The sequence below is a fragment of the Heloderma suspectum genome, chromosome 9, assembly GCF_057233095.1.
Source record: "Heloderma suspectum isolate Gila_16-S chromosome 9, 16-S_ref, whole genome shotgun sequence".
NCBI lineage: Eukaryota > Metazoa > Chordata > Lepidosauria > Squamata > Helodermatidae > Heloderma > Heloderma suspectum.
In genome coordinates, this window is record NC_139466.1 from 37543577 (window position 1) to 37559804 (window position 16228).

The following is a 16228-nucleotide window of genomic DNA, read 5'->3' on the forward strand; positions in this document are numbered from 1 at the left end:
GAAAATATCAAGTACCTCCAGAGTATTCTCCTTGTCTATTGTTTGCGTGGCCTGCAGATGCTGCAGAAATTGTATGTTTTCAGACAACACCCATTATGAAGGATAAGAACTTTGTATTGGGTGTTATGGCCATGGTGACTAAATCAGCAAGCATAAAATGCTTACATAACTAGGGATGTACGAAAGTGACTTACCTTTTCGCGGATTCTGTTCATGGGGGGGGAGGCGTTCCGTCCCTCCCCCCAGAATCCTCGACGGGGAGGAGGCGATCTGGTCCTCCCCCTCGGAATCCTCGACGGCTGGTTGTGCTCCACGGCGGCTCCGCAGAGCAGCCAGCCAGGCCCAGGCCAGGCCCATCCGCAGCCGGATTTCTGGCCGTGAAGGGCTCTGGGTAAAAAAAAAAAAATGAGTACGCAAATGGCGGTGGCTATGGCCGCCGCCATTTGCATTCCTTATTTTTCGCCGTCTTAGTCTATGTCAATATTTACATAGACTAAGACAAAGAAAAGAAAGGGGAACGCAAATAGCATAGTAACTTTGTGTTTTGTTATGATTTTTTCAAAGAAGGCGAAAGATGGATGCATAAACAGGTATATAAGGAGCTTGTCAGAAGGAAGGGGTAGCAACTAAGGATGTATAGATTTTGTTAAATCCATTCCATCTGTGTTTCATGGATTGTCAGGTATGTTTTGTTCTGTCATCTATTATTATTATTATTATTATCACCCCGTCTTTTTCCCAGTACTGGGACACAAGGCCGCTTACAAAAATTAAAACATACAATTACAACATATGAAAATATACAAAAGTTAAAATATAAACTACAATACAATTAACATTATATTAAAATATTAAAACAGCATTTTAGCAGCTTACCTCCAGGTTCCAACTATGTACCAAAGGCCTGGTGAAGCAAGAATATTTTAGTGTCCCTCCGGAAACACGTCAAGGAGGGAACAATGGGGCAGCCACTGAGAAGGCCCTCTCCATTTGCGTCCCTGCAGTCAGCCATGATAGGCTACGTAAATGTTTACGTAGCCTATCACGGCTGATTTAAAAGAAAAAAAACCCCGCGCATACGCAAATGGCGGTGCCTATGGGCACCGCCATTTGCGTTCCTTATTTTGGCACGTCTTAGTCTATGTAAACATTTACGTAGACTAAGACGGCGAAAATAAGGGGAACGCAAATAGTGTAGCGTCTACATTTGCGTACGTGCGTTTTTTTTTCTTTTAAATCAGCCGTGATAGACTACGTAAATCTTTACGTAGCCTATCACTTTTTTTGGTTTTTTTGGTTTTTTTAACTGGAAATGGCGGTGGCAGCAGCCGGTCGGAAGACCGCCCGCCGCAGCCGCCGCAGCCACACTGCTGCCGCTGCCGCCGCCGCCAGGAAGATCCGCCCAAGGCAAGTCACGTGCCGGGGGGGTGCGGGGGGCAGACCGTTCTGCCACTGATTTTGGGGGGCCGAATGCACTGGCATTCAGCCTCCCCAAGATCTGTGGCGGAATTCTCTGACACCCCTAAGTACAACGGCCCCATCCAACACAGCCTGAATCCCTATTCCCTGATCTACCTTTTGACTGACTAGGAGCACCTCTGTCTTGTCTGGATTAAGTTCCAATTTGTTCTCCCTCATCCAGTCCATTACTGAGGCCAAACACTGGTTAAGGACAGAAACAGTTTCCTTGGAATCTGGTGGAAAGGAGTAGTAGAGCTGGGCATCATCAGCATATTGGTGGCAGCAAACTCCAAAACTCCGGACAACCTCTCCCAGCCATTTCATGTAGATATTAAATAGCATGTGGGACAGGACAGAACCCTGAGAGACCCCACAAGCTAACAGCCACAGAGTCGAACAGGCATTCCCCAACACCACCTTCTGAGTTCACCCTGCTAGGAAGGAATGGAGCCACTGTAAAACAGTACCTCCAAGTCCCATCCCAGTGAGGTGTCCCAGAAGAATACCATGATCAATGGTATCGAACTCCGCTGAGAGGTCCAGCAGAACTAACAGGGACACACTCCCCCTGTCCAGTTCTTCTTGGCGTAGTTCATTCACCAAGGTGACCAAAACTGTCTCCATCCCATACTCAGGCCTGAAACCAGATTGAAATGAATCAAGATAATCCATTTCATCTAGGAAACCCTGGAGCTGGGAGGCCACCACACACTCTAATACCTTGCCCCAAAATGGTACGTTAGCGACTGGACGATAGTTACCTAGTATGGTGGGATTCAGGGAAGGCTTCTTCAACAGAGGTCTCACAACTGTCTCTTTAAGCATAATGGAACAATGCCTTGTTCCAGAGAGGCGTTAACCACTCCCACTGTCCACTCAGCCAGTCCTTCTCTGGACTCTTTAATAAGCCAGGAGGGGCAAGGATCCAGCATACATATGGTGGCTCTCACTGCTCCAAGGATCTTGTCAACATCTTTGGGCTGCACAAATAGAAAAGAATCCATCAACACTGAACAAGCAGGAGCCAAAGTGACATCCACAGGATCTGCATCAACTACGGCATCCAAGTCAGAATGGATCCGAATGATTTTATAAGCAAAGTACGGGGCAAATTGCTGACGGCGGGCTATCGAGTGCTCAGAATTTTCATCACATGGGCCAGGATGTAGAAGGCCCTTGGCCACTCAAAACAGCTCCGCTGGCTGGCTCCCTGCAGATGCAATGGTGTCAGAAAAGAAAGACTTCTTTGCTGTCCTCACTGCCACGGAGTGGGCTTTCAGATAAGCTCTAGCCCGTGTTCGTTCAGACTCATTCCAAGTTTTCTGCCAACGTCACTCTAGTATCCATCTCATTCGCTTCATCGCCACCAGCTCCTTAGAGAACCAGGGTGCTGGTTTGGGTCCACTCCGTGAGAGGGGACTCTCAGGAGTTATTGTGTCCACCGCCCTAGCCATTTCCCTATTCCAGAGATCAGCCAGGGCTTCAACAGAATTGCCTGCCAAGGCAGCATGAAAATCCCCAAGAGCCATCAGGAAACCATCCAGATCCATACTCTCCTAGGGCAGACCAGCTTAATCGGTCCCCCACCCCTGCAGAGGCACTGAGTTCCAGTGAGTCTAAACCCCACCAGGTAGTGATCTACCTGGTCACTTCCAGGTGTCATGAATTGTCCATTCATGACAATGGAATAACAGGAAGTTCCTCCACACCCAGATCACCGTCATCCTGCCCAGCATAGAAAACTAGCTCTAGAGTGTGACCTGCTGTATGAGCGGGGCCAAAAACTACTTGGGACAGACCCACGGTCATCATGGAGGACATGAAGTCCTGAGCCACTCCCGACAGGGCAGCCTCAGCATGGATGTTGAAGTCTCCCAGCAGAACAAGCCGAGGGGACTCCATCACCACCACCGAGATCACCCCGGCTAGCTCAGGAAGGGAGACTGTTGAGCAGCGGGGTGGGTGGTACACCAACAGAATCCCTATTCTGTCGCGAGCACCCACTTTTAAGTATACTCACTCAAACCCAGTAGACTGTGGGCCAGGGCACCTGGTGAGGGGAATATTATCACGATAGACCACTGCAAGTCTACCCCCACCCACCCACCAGGTCTAGCCTGCTGTTCTACAGAAAACCCTGGGGGACAAAGCTGAGATAGATTAACACCCCCAACTTCATCCAACCAGGTCTCTGTAATAGATGCCAGGTTGGCATGCTCATCCAGGATCAAGTCCTGGATGGCTGCTGTCTTACCATTCACCAACCTGGCATTCACCAACAGTATTTTCAACCCAGGGGGACTTCTGCCAAAGCTATGCAGGTTATTTGTATTGGGGGACCACTTGGGGACAACAACCAGGACCCTGTTATGGTCCCCGCGCCCCTGAACAAGCAACTGTCTCTCCCCACCATATCTCCTTCTGCCCTGAATAATTGTGATGGCTGCTCCCTGGGTCTCTTCATCTCCCCATCTTTCTTTGAAGCACATCCCCCCAAAGATAGTTGTGTAACGAACACACCCCCACCCCTCCGTTGACAAGGGGCAGGGCCCTCGTGTTCCCCCAAAGGGGTGAACCCCTTTGGTGTCGCCCCACCAGTGGCCATCCCGCCCCTGCAAGAGCCTAGCTTTTATGCCCCCAGCCCAGGAAGATAACACAATTGGGCTGGGAGGTGGTGGCAGTCCTGGGAGAAGCTGCTGAGTCAGGGCCTTAGTCCTGCAAAGAGGCAGCGCTCACAGCTATGTGGTGGTGGATCAGGAGTCCCAGAGGCAGAAGCAGAGGTCGCAGCAAGCAGCAGATTCCCTCTCCTTCCACTTTGGTTCTTGGTTGGGGTCCTCCTCCTCCTTGGTTGGGGTCCTCCTCTCTCTTCCAAGGAAAGGTGTGGCCTGGCAGCCCTGCAGGAGCCTAGCTTTCATCTACTCATTACAGAATCCATTTTTCTCAACTTTCTGAACTCGTTTCATATTAGAAAGTGCGCACTTACACAAATGTGCATTTCCAAAAATGTGCACTTTGGAAAATGTGCAAATCCCCCTCCCAAATGCACAAACTCCCCAAAATGCACAAATCCCCCCCAAAATGCACATTTTTATGCTTTAGCCTATGAGGGAAAATGTGCACTTTGGGCCCATCCTTTTAAAAAATAATTTCTACAACTACATTTGTGGACAATTCTGGAAAGCATAAAAACCACTCCACACGTCTGTGGAATCTGGGCGACTTGGAAAAACCTAACCTTCACCCCAACTTGGAATCCTTGCTTCAATGAATTTGCCCTTCATCCACATTGTTTAAGCGTGAGAAGGAAGACTTTTGAGCTCCAAGACTAAAATAATTTCCCTATATGATGCTGTGTAATTTGAAAATATCTACCAAATATATGATCTCGCACAAAACTGTTACTGAATACACTGTCACACTGAAGGGTCAGTTTCTGATTACATTTTAAATAATTGGGAAGAAAATTCCCTCAAAGCCATTGAAAGGGATCATTCATGTCACACTCAGGTTGGAAATGTGAGATATTCCCCACCAAGCACAGGTCTGCCAGTTACTGGACCATCATCGATCGCCATTGTGTGATCATGGACATAGCACGTTCTTTACATAGGGGCTGAAATATCATTTCTGATTACTTATGGCAGCCTTCCCCAACCTGGAGCCCTCCAGATGTGTTGGACTACAACTCTCATCATTGGCCATGCTGACTAGGGATGATGGGGGTTGTAGTCTAACCCATTTGGCAGTCACCCATTTTGACAAGGCTGACTTATGGGATCATGGTAACAGGGCTATCTGCAGTGGTTTCACTTAAAGGAGCGCTACGTAATTCCCACCACGTGAAACAGCTATATATACACGTGTCAACTGAGCTGCACTCTGTGTTCTCAGGAAATAGATTCCGGGGGGGGGGGCAGGGAGAGAGAAGTTTAAACTAGTAAAAAAATATTGGCAAGAATATGGGAAGAGGTCCTTAATGGGTGGATTTTTACAACAGGCCTGAATTCAGTTCACACACATTGTTTGCCTTATCAAGAGCGCTGTCAACTTATTCAAGAACTTTTGCTCAGTCAAGCATCTGACCTCTACTGATTAACTGATTAAATTCGCATATAACTAAAACCTCAAAATAGGCAATCTGAGCTTTACACTAAATAAAAATTGCCGCTCATTGTTGGAAAGGAGGAATTCATTTGGCTGCTGGTCAATAATCCATTACTTTTGGGGGCAAATTGCCCATTAATAGTCCAGGCAGTTGGGTTGATGTTTCCTCAGCTGGAGCTAAAGTTTAGGAGATAGTTTAAAATGTGAATGTGGGAGAAACCAAAACTGACAGATTTGTCCATCTAGGCTTAGGGCTTAGAATGCTTAGCATTAAATGCCTCGGTTTGAATCCTGTGTTGGTGCTTAGCCCATTTCTCTTCATGTTAGCGCTAGAGCTGTCGGAGAAATCTACAACAGCTTGAAATGAGTTCAGATTTCCATGAATATGGCCTGTGGATTCTGCAGCGGACCGGCTTTTTAACAGACTTGCAGACCAGGTTTTGTTTTGTTTTTTACTTTGGGGGGGATTTGCCCAATGCCCATTTGCGCAAGTGCACACTTGCACTAATGCACATTAGTGCAACTGTGCATTAGCTCTAATGTGCATTTGCAAACGTAAACACATTTCTCAGACATCCTGAAAGCAAAATCCACCTCTGTCAATTTAGTGGATGAGAGAACAAAAGTTGCTTGACAATTTACAAAACACAGACGGAACAGATTTAACAAAATCCATTCATCCCTAATTAAGAGCGTACCACTTTTTTTTCTGACTAGCAGTTATATAGCAGACAGATACAATGTGTTCCTTTCCATGCTGGGAATAGCTGTTTTGACTCACGAGGATTCCATTTCAGTTCATTTTTATAAGAATTTACCAAAATTGGCAAAGTTCATATTCAAGAGAGAGAGAAAAAATGAGATTTAAAACATTCAAATGCAGGCAAAAGTGAAACTGACAGATTGTTCCATGCCTATATATTTCGTCACCTAAAAAATAATATAACTCTATCTTTGCATGGCATATCATGTCCTGACATGTCCTTAATATTTTATTGTAATATCTTTCCCCCATGTGTCTGAACAATGACACTTCTTCACACAGCACAGAGTTAAACTATGGAATTCGCCACCACAACGTGTAGTGATGGCCACCAATTTGGATGGCTCTGAAAGGGGGTTGGACAAATTCCTGGAGGAGGAGGCTATCAACGGCTACTAGTCTTCAGGGCTATGTGCTACCTCCAGTACAGAGGCAGTGTGTCTATGAACACCAGTTGCTGGGGAACATGGGCGGGAGGGTGCTGTTGCACTCATGTCCTGCTTGTGGGTTCCCCATAGGCAGCTGGCTGGCCACTGTGTGAACAGAATGCTGGACTAGATGGACCTTGGTCTGATCCAGCATGGCTCTTCTTATGTTCTTATGACACACTAGAATGTGGGCATCATCCAGTGGAACTGATGAGAAGGAGATTCGGGACAGACATTTCTTCTGTTGGTGGCTTTGTTATTCCCGTATTCCTGTATTTTATTTTGCTATGATTAGTTTTGGCCATGCCCTTCGTACACCACCCTGGTAATCATAAGGATAAAAGGTTGTTTTTTAAAAATACATTATAATAATTAAATAATTAATAATACAATTATTGAGAGCCAGTGTGGTGTAGTGGCAAGAGTTGCCACTGGGAGCTGGGAGATCCGGGTTCTAGTCCCCACTTGGCCATGGAAGCTCACTGGGTGACTTTGGGTCAGTCACACACTCTCAGCCCAACCTACCTCACAGGGTTGTTGTTGTGAGGATAAAATGGAGAGGAGGAGGAGAATGTAAGGCGCCTTGGGTTCCTTGCAAGAGGAAAAAACGCGGGATATAAATGCAATAATAAATAAATAATCCGACCGTGAGATCCTTCAATTTGCCTTTACATTAATGCTTAATGATTTTTGCACTCCAGATACAGTTATAGATATTAGAAGAAATTACCTGCCCTAGTTCTTTTCCCCAATTTTTGACAATGGCTCATTAAGGGAGTAATCCTATGCGGATAGACGGCTGCCTCTGAACTTGGATGCGACTGCCTATTCAATGCGTGGCAGGAGGAGCGCAGAGGGGATCATCTCCTCTGTGCTCCAGCCACCCTGTATTCGTGGCTAGAAGGCCGATTTTTGGCTGTCTAGCTGCGGGTCATTGGAGCACAGGATGGGCAAGCTGGACGACACATAGGAAGTGTCATGCCGGCACTTACAAATTCCCTGCCCCGCCACCCGGAATGCCCCCTTTTGCCCTGCTCTGCACTGCTCTTACAAGCATGGAGTGCAGGGATGATGTATACTGCCTATGAGACGGCTGGGAGGGGGTGGGGTGGGGGTTCTCTGGGACCTGACCAATCCTATGGCTGTCTAGCCAGTGTCTAGCAGCCACAAGATTGCTCCCTAACTGTCATTAATTTCCAAGAGGAGCCTATATTTCCCAGTTATCCTTCCCCCCCCCCCTTAGCTAGTCATAATCAACCTTCCTAACATGGCTTTTTCTTGAGTATTGTTGTGCATAATGATGATGATACAAAATAGTACATAACATGACAGATCTGAAGATACATGGGCTATTTTAGTAGCAATTGTAATAATACCTTCACACTCATAAGCCTTTTGTAGGGTGCTGCTTGGAAAGAGCTGAGAGATGTGTATCACAGAAAGCCTCCACAATTTTCTGTCTCCAACCTACACATATGTCAAGATAAGTAGGAAATTCAAATGTAGCTGCATTTTCTCAAGGAGGAAGAGGAGGAAGAGGGGGCTTTTCTTGTTTTTAGGGTTCTACAGCCTTCCCTTCCTTTCCCTTCCCCTGGTTATTCTTGACTTAGAAAAGTAGGAGAGAGACCTTGTCTCTCAACACCACTACACAGACACACCTAAAGAGTAGATCCAACCAACCAATAAAGAGATAAAGGAGAGTCTATGTCCCAAAAGCAAATTCCTTCAGTCCTCATTGGCTCCTGTCGTCTGCTTGTGGCATAATTGTAGTATTTATGGTGTTATCTGAAGAAGATCTACGAAGTACAGTAGCCCTGAACCAGACGTTCATTTCACAAAGAAATAAAAATGTGCATCAAGATTGTCTTCCGTGCATTCTTTTCCCCATTTCCCCACTAATGCAAAATGCAGCAGCCAGACTTTTGTCTACCGCACATTTTACAGACCATATAACTAGTGATGGGTGAACTTACCCAAATGAATTCGTTATTTCCTCCAAAAGTAACAAAGTAATCAAAGACCAGTACTAGTAGTGTAGATTATCTTTATTGGTTCCCCCCCCCCCAGTTAATTGGGATACTGCTTAATATTTGTTTGATTGTAATATTGAATTTAATGGCAGAAAGCGAAGAGGATCTAAACAGCCTCTTGTTGAGGGTGAAAGAGGAGAGTGCAAAAGCTGGTTTGAAACTCAACATTAAAAAAACAAAGATCATGGCATCTGGCCCCATCACTTCCTGGCATATGGAAGGGGAAGAAATGGAAGCAGTGACAGATTTTATTTTCTTGGGCTCCAAGATCACCGCAGACGGTGACTGTAGCCATGAAATTAAAAGACGCTTGCTCCTTGGCAGGAAAGCTATGGCAAACCCAGACAGCATAGTAAGAAGCAGAGACATCACCTTGCCGACAAAGGTCCGTCTAATCAAAGCTATGGTTTTCCCAGTAGTAACATATGGCTGTGAGAGCTGGACTATAAGGAAGGCTGAGCGCCGAAGAATTGATGCCTTCAAACTGTGGTGCTGGAGAAGACTCTTACGAGTCCCGTGGACCGCAAGGAGGTGAAATCAGTCCATCCTAAAGGAAATCAACCCTGAGTGCTCCTTGGAAGGACAGATACTGAAGCTGAAGCTCAAATATTTTGGCCACCTAATGCGAAGAGAAAACTCTCTGGAAAAGACCCTGATGCTGGGAAAGACTGAAGGCAAAAGGAGAAGGGGACGGCAGAGGATGAGATGGCTAGATAGCATCACTGATGCAATGAATATGGACTTGAGCACCCTCTGGGAGACATAGCAGGACAGGAAGGCCTGGCGTGCTATGGTCCATGGGGTCACGAAGAGTCGGACACAACTGAACGACTGAAAAACAACAACAACAAATATTGAATTTCTTTTACATGTATTGAATTGTTTTATATTTGAATGCTTTATTGATACGTTTTGTCACAAATTGTTCTTTCAAATGCTACTTTTTGTGAGCTGCTTTACTGTGGAAAAGTGGCACGCAAATCTAAATCTAATCTAAAGTCATCCATGTGATCTCGGACAAGAATCCTACTTGAATTCGAGACCCTGTTTTGTGTACACGAGTTTCCGCGCATGTGCAACATCAAACTGAATCTTGGGACCTGTAGTTTGCAATCATGCAATGCATCATGATGTCATGTGTCACCGCATTACGTACCCCTTCCTGATTGTTTTTTTCACATGGCCTTTTTACGCAATGTAGAAAAACGCCAGGATTAGGGGTGTTAGGAATGTATTAAATCCGGTCCGCATGAGGTCTGCAAGTTGGGTTAAATTTTCTGGTCCACCATCCGCAAACCCACAGACTTGGATTATTTTTTTCCCACCCAGAACAATACGGAAATAAATTCAAAACAAGTTACAGAACAAGCAACTTTAAAAAATAAATTTAGTTGGGGGGGGGGCGCAGTATTCTGCTTACCAGCAGTAACGTAGTACGTGTTGTGTGTGTTTTCTTTAGAATGAAGTCTCTGAGTACGTGCAGTTCCTGTATCCATAAAAGAACTCGGGGTCCTTTCATGGGCATTCCCCTAAGTTTTCTGGCTGGGAGACTGCCTGAGCATCTTTGAAACATGGAGGGAAAGGGCCCTTGCCCAGAAAGACTCAGGCAGTCTCCCAGCCAGCAAATTTAGGAGAATGCCCATGGAAGGACCCTGTCCTTTTATGGATATAAGAGGTGCATGAATATGGAGACTTCATTCTAAAGAAACACACACACACAATGCTTACTATGTTACTGCCAGTAAACAGAACACTGCCCCACCCGAACTAAATTTAGGAAATGGGAAATGGGGGGGTGCATGTCTCTGGAATCTGCTTGACCTGCAGATGTTGGTCTGGCAGAGAATATGCAGACCGGACTGCAAGAAATCTGGGCTCATTTGAGTCTGTTGCAGATTTTTCTGACATCCCTAGCCAGGATATCTGAAAGACTACTGCATCCTATTTAAGCCTGCCCAGATTTGCACTCATCAAATGAAGCCCTGTTGAGTGACCTACCTCCTAGAGAGGTGAGGCTGGTGGGTACCCATAACAGGGCCTTTTATGTAGCGGTACCCCAGTTGTGAAACTCCCTCCCCAGGGAGGTTAGGTTAGCCTCCTCCTTAATGTCCTTGAGATGGCTGGTAAAAGTGCTGTTTAATAGTTAATATCACTATCTGTTTTTATCATTGATTGCCAGTTTTAAAATATGTTTTAGGTTTTTGTATGTTTATGTATGTTAATATTTGCATTCTCATTGTACTTCTCTTCTAGGTCTCATGAAGTGAAGGGGTGATTCAAAATAAATAAAAATTTGCACAGATGGTATGTGCATACACTCAGCTGTGTAGGCACTCTATCCATTATCCTTGCAAAAATGGAGGTTATGGAGGTTCTTCATAAGGAAACAAGCTGAGGGTTCCTTGTTACTGATGTTCTTTGGGGTTCTAGACTGGCAACCAAAAGATCAGGTAGGTCATCCAGGGAGACATGGGGGTATCTATGGGAAAACTCTATCTCCAAGCTAGCATGCAAGCCAAATGACTGAGCAGCTAACCCACAAGTGCTGTAGGCAGCTCAGTTTCTGCCTGCTGGGGGTGAGGCCTTTATTTTTAGCACATTCTTGAGCACATACATCCATGATTCATCACTCATGACTAATAAAAAATGACCCACTGAGATAAAACATGATGCGTCCTGAATCATAACCATTCCCATCCTGGGGAGTAGATGTCTCCAAAAGTACAATAGCCATGATGTAGTACAACTTCACACTTATAAGGAGGGATTTGTCACACATTGTGTGGCAGCAATTCTGTGCTTGCCACTGTTCATTTCCAGTTTCTTGTGGATCTTGTATGCTATGAATATTAGAGATGTGCGAATCAGCAAAATGTGAGTTCACCAAAGTTCTCCGATTTCCATCTCGAAGCTCGTTCTGACCCACATCTGTCTCAGATTATGAGCTCCTTTTTCTTTTGCATGAAAATCCATGCATATTTCCATGCATATTGTTTCAAATGTATGCATTAATGTGCGCAGTTTTGAAATGTACACATTCTTCTCCCATTGATTAACACGTGTTCGTGTGCATTTTTCAAGAGTATGCATTTTTTCATGTGCATGCTGTCAAACACATTTGGGGGGTTCTGTGACTCACATTACAACCTCAGAAATGTACAGACTTCAACCACAGATTGCTTCTGAGTCCATGTTTAGTCTGGAAGGTGCAAACCAGGTAAGTCCTAATCAAAAACAAATGAATTTCTCATACATCATCCCTAATGAATACAAGGGCTCCCTAACTCTTAAGCCCTTGCTGCTGCATGGCATCAGCTTTATTAAGAAATATAGCCATTCTTGGCGGAGTCAGATTGTATGACTAAATAGATTTCTGGAACTTGGACAACTGTCTGGAGAACAGAGTGGCTCCTGAGAATCTAGGTTACCCACCCCTGGTCTAAATATACAGTAGGTCTAATTCTGCCACGACATTGTGAAATCAGCCCTTGAAAAATGTTCTGTGCTAAATCTTGAGAATCCATGGGGGGGGGGGAGGGAACATGTTTCATGCCTTTGGAACTGTGGAAAAAAGAAATCAAACTGTGCTATCAAAATGTTCAAGATCAGGGATGAATGAGAAATTTGTTTCATATGGTTTTTGACAAGAATTGACCTAGTTTGCACCTTCTGGACCGAAACACAGACCCAAATGCAATCTGAAGTTGAAATCTGTACATTTCTGAGTGTGTGATGTGATTCACAGAACAAAAACATGCATTCTAAAACTGTGTACATTTGAAAAATGCCCATGAAAAAATGTGTACATTTGAGAAATGAACACAAACATACTTTAATCAATGGGAGGAAAACGCGTACAATGGGAGGAAAATGCGTAAAAATGCATACAAATGTGCACAATTGATGCTTACATTTGGGAAAATGCACAAAGAAATATGCATGAATTTCCATGTGAAAAATCAAACAAAGCTTGCAATCTGATACAGACACAAGTTGGAACAAGCTTCAAGGTGGAACTCAGAGAACCCAATGAGCTCGGGTTTTGATGACTGACACATCAGAGAGCCAGTGTAGTATAGTGGTAGTGTAGCATTGGACTATGATTTGGGAGATCTGGGTTCTAGTACCCACTGGGCCATGAAGCTCACTGGGCGACTTTTGGCCAGTCACAGACTCTCAGCCTAATCTACCTCACAGGGTTGCTGTGGTAATAAAATGGAGAGGAGGAGAACCATGTAAGCTGCCTTGGGTTCCTTGCAAGAAGAAAAAAAGACAGGATATGGATGTAATAAATAATAATAATTTTTAAAAATCACTAGTGCAGATACTGGGAGCAGTCTGCATGGAACTTTCAGTGGCCATGTGATTAGAGGACTCATCCCAGTTTCTGCTGATCATCCCCGTGGCCTTACATCTCCTCCTACTGCCCACCACATACCTGTCCCGTTAAATATCCTTCTGCTTTACCCCAGCCACTCCTGGCCACAAAATGGCCAGTTATGCAGGACCCTTTCCCAACACAAATTTTCTCTGCAGGAACACATCTGCGTCCACTAATGCAACCCTGAAATATGTTCCAATCACAGAAGGTATCAGTTGCGGAATTTTGTGGGTCCCCCCCCCCTCGGTCAGAATGCTGGAATCCCTGGTGGAACACGCCCTGTCAAAACGATGCACTTGTGTTTCAGTTGAACTTGCAAAGGATCTTGTAATGCTGAATCAATGCATGTCCTCAGGCTGGAGAATATGGGTGCCCAGGATAGCAGTGAGGCCCCGAGGAAGCCTGTCTGTTGGCAGGAGATGAGTAATCAGCAGGGAGAGTGTGTGTGGATTCTGGCTGAGCTCAGCTGCTGTGTGCAAAACACCCGGCTGTCGAGCTACATACTAGGAATAATTGCAGTTCAACTTGCATAGCCCATCCTCCTTTTACCAGCAAGAACAGCTGAGAAACCGAGACCGCTCCTACGTCCTGTACCAATCACCAAACCGCAGACTTAGGGGAGCAGTAAACTGGGGGGGGGGATGAGTTACAATCATGCTTTGAATGCCTTTAGAATCTTTTGTTTTATTTCTCATTTACTATTGCAAATGGTTGCCAATTGCAACCATTGCAGAATTTCTCTGCCAAAATTGCAGATAATTGTTCTTGCTCCTAGCCCATTGTTCTAGTCACACATGTGCGGCGGACACGCATACACACACGCGCCGCATGCACACACAGACGCGCACACACACACACACACACCATTTATCGGGATGCAGTAGCTAACAATGACATCTCCCCATGAAAATGCAAAGGTGGAAAAATATAATGACAAAGAAAAAATCCTCTAAATTTCTTCCAATGTAAGGCGGGATGCTTTTCCTCCTGATGAATTTGGCTTCCGATGAGATTGTTCACATTGGTTTGGTTCTCTCTTCTCTCTCTCTCAGCATACAGAGACACATTTACACACGAGCAATGTTAAAACAATGAATTCAGTTTCCATCTGCAATCTCTCCCTCTGGAGAAACCAAATTCTTTACACACAGCAAAGAGGGGAAACAGTGACTGTACGTACTAGACTGAAACAAAAGGCAAAACAAAACAGCCTTGCTTACCTATTCACTGATGTAATCAATGGAGGAAGCAAAGGGAGGGGTGTTCAGAAAAATGTGGAGGTTCCACCAGAACTGCCCCCCACACACTAAATCGACCCCCAGTTGCAATTCAGTTTGACTCCAAGCTATGCAAAAACACAACAGGGTGAATACATCTGGTTTTTATTCCAGCTGAATTCCTTCGGTAATAGAAAAAAATAAACTGTGTGAGCTCAAAAACAGATATCTCATCTCAGTAATTCCCAACCAAGGGACTTGCATCTGGGAGTGTGAGAATCACCTATTCTGAGTACATACATTACCCAAACTAGGGGTATATGAGAGATCCATCCCAGTTCATTTTTGATCAGGATTTACCCAGTTTACACCTTCAAAACCGGACCTGAACCTGAATGCACTCTGCGGTTGAAGTCCATACATTTCAGAGCTTGCAATGTGATATGCAGACCTCCAGAAATGTATTTGACAGCACGAGTACTTTTGAAGAATGCACATGGAGAATGTGTACTTTTGAAAAATGTGCACAAACATGCTTTAACCAATGGGAGAAGATGCACACATCTGAAAGATGTGTACAATTGATGGACATGTTTGGGAAAACAACAACACAAAAACCTGCACCATTGTTCATGCGAAAAGAAAAAAAAAAAAAAGATTGCGATCTGATATGGATACAAGATGGAATGAGCTTTGAGATAGATTTGGAGAAATTTGATGAACTCAAGGTTTGCTTGTATGCACATCCCTAACCCAAACACACAGAGGCCAAATGCTAATGGGGAGGGGGGCATTTGTAGAGAAGTGTAACAGGCAGGACAAGCATGCTTAAACCTTCACCACCTGCTGATACTTCCACATGAGCCCACATCCAGGCCTCCCCGCCCTCCACTCATCTAGTAGGGATAGACACATCTGTAAATTTAGATTTCTCTCCATTTCTTATGTTCCCAATCTTAAGTTCAGTTCATCCCAGACTTTGAGTTTTCTTTGCTTTTTAAAAGTTTGCATGGCAATTTGTATGCATTTGCGTGTGCATTTTCCCTAATACCTGCATATTTGTATGCAATTTTGCCTAACGTGCACAGGTTTTTTGCAAGCAATTTTCCTAACAGAATGTATTTTCACATCATGTTATTTTCACTAATGTACAGATTTCAGTCTGCACTTTCCTCTAAATATATGGATTTCTGTGTGCATCCTTTGGATCGAAGAAGAACCCCCTCACAAAATTTGAAAAAGTGCAAATTTTAAAGGTTACCTGAGTTTCAGTTCGTGCACTCTTTCGGAAGTTCAAGCACATTTCTCTCTCATCCCTGTTCACTTATTCCAGGGTTTGGAGGCAGCTGGGGAGTCAGAATGGGAAAAAAGATGGGGGGGGGGTAGAGTTAAGCAGTCAGTCCCTCCATCTACCAAACTCCTCCGCAAATGCTCTCCATGCACACATAGTGTTATGATTGAAGCAAATATGAAATGTGTACACTTTGTACAATTTGGGCAGCCAGGATGAGCCCACAGGAGACTTCAGGAAACAAGTTAGGCAGTGGTCTGGAGCAGAGCAGGGGACCGATAGGTGAGGAGAGCCTCCAGTTGAAAGTCAAGGGATAGGATTAGCAATAGCATGCCAGAGCAGTGGTGCAGCGGAGGGGGAATACAGAGAGAGAGAGCAGGAGCAGCAACAGCATCATCTACCAGAGCACCTGGTTAGCTGACTCCTTGCTCTGGCAAGTGAATGAGGTGATAATGAGGCTTTCAAGTTTTGCTATTGCTTGCGACTGATTAGCATACAGTAAGCCAGAGAAGGAGCAATATGATTAAGCAGAGTCTGGATATTTCTTTCCTCT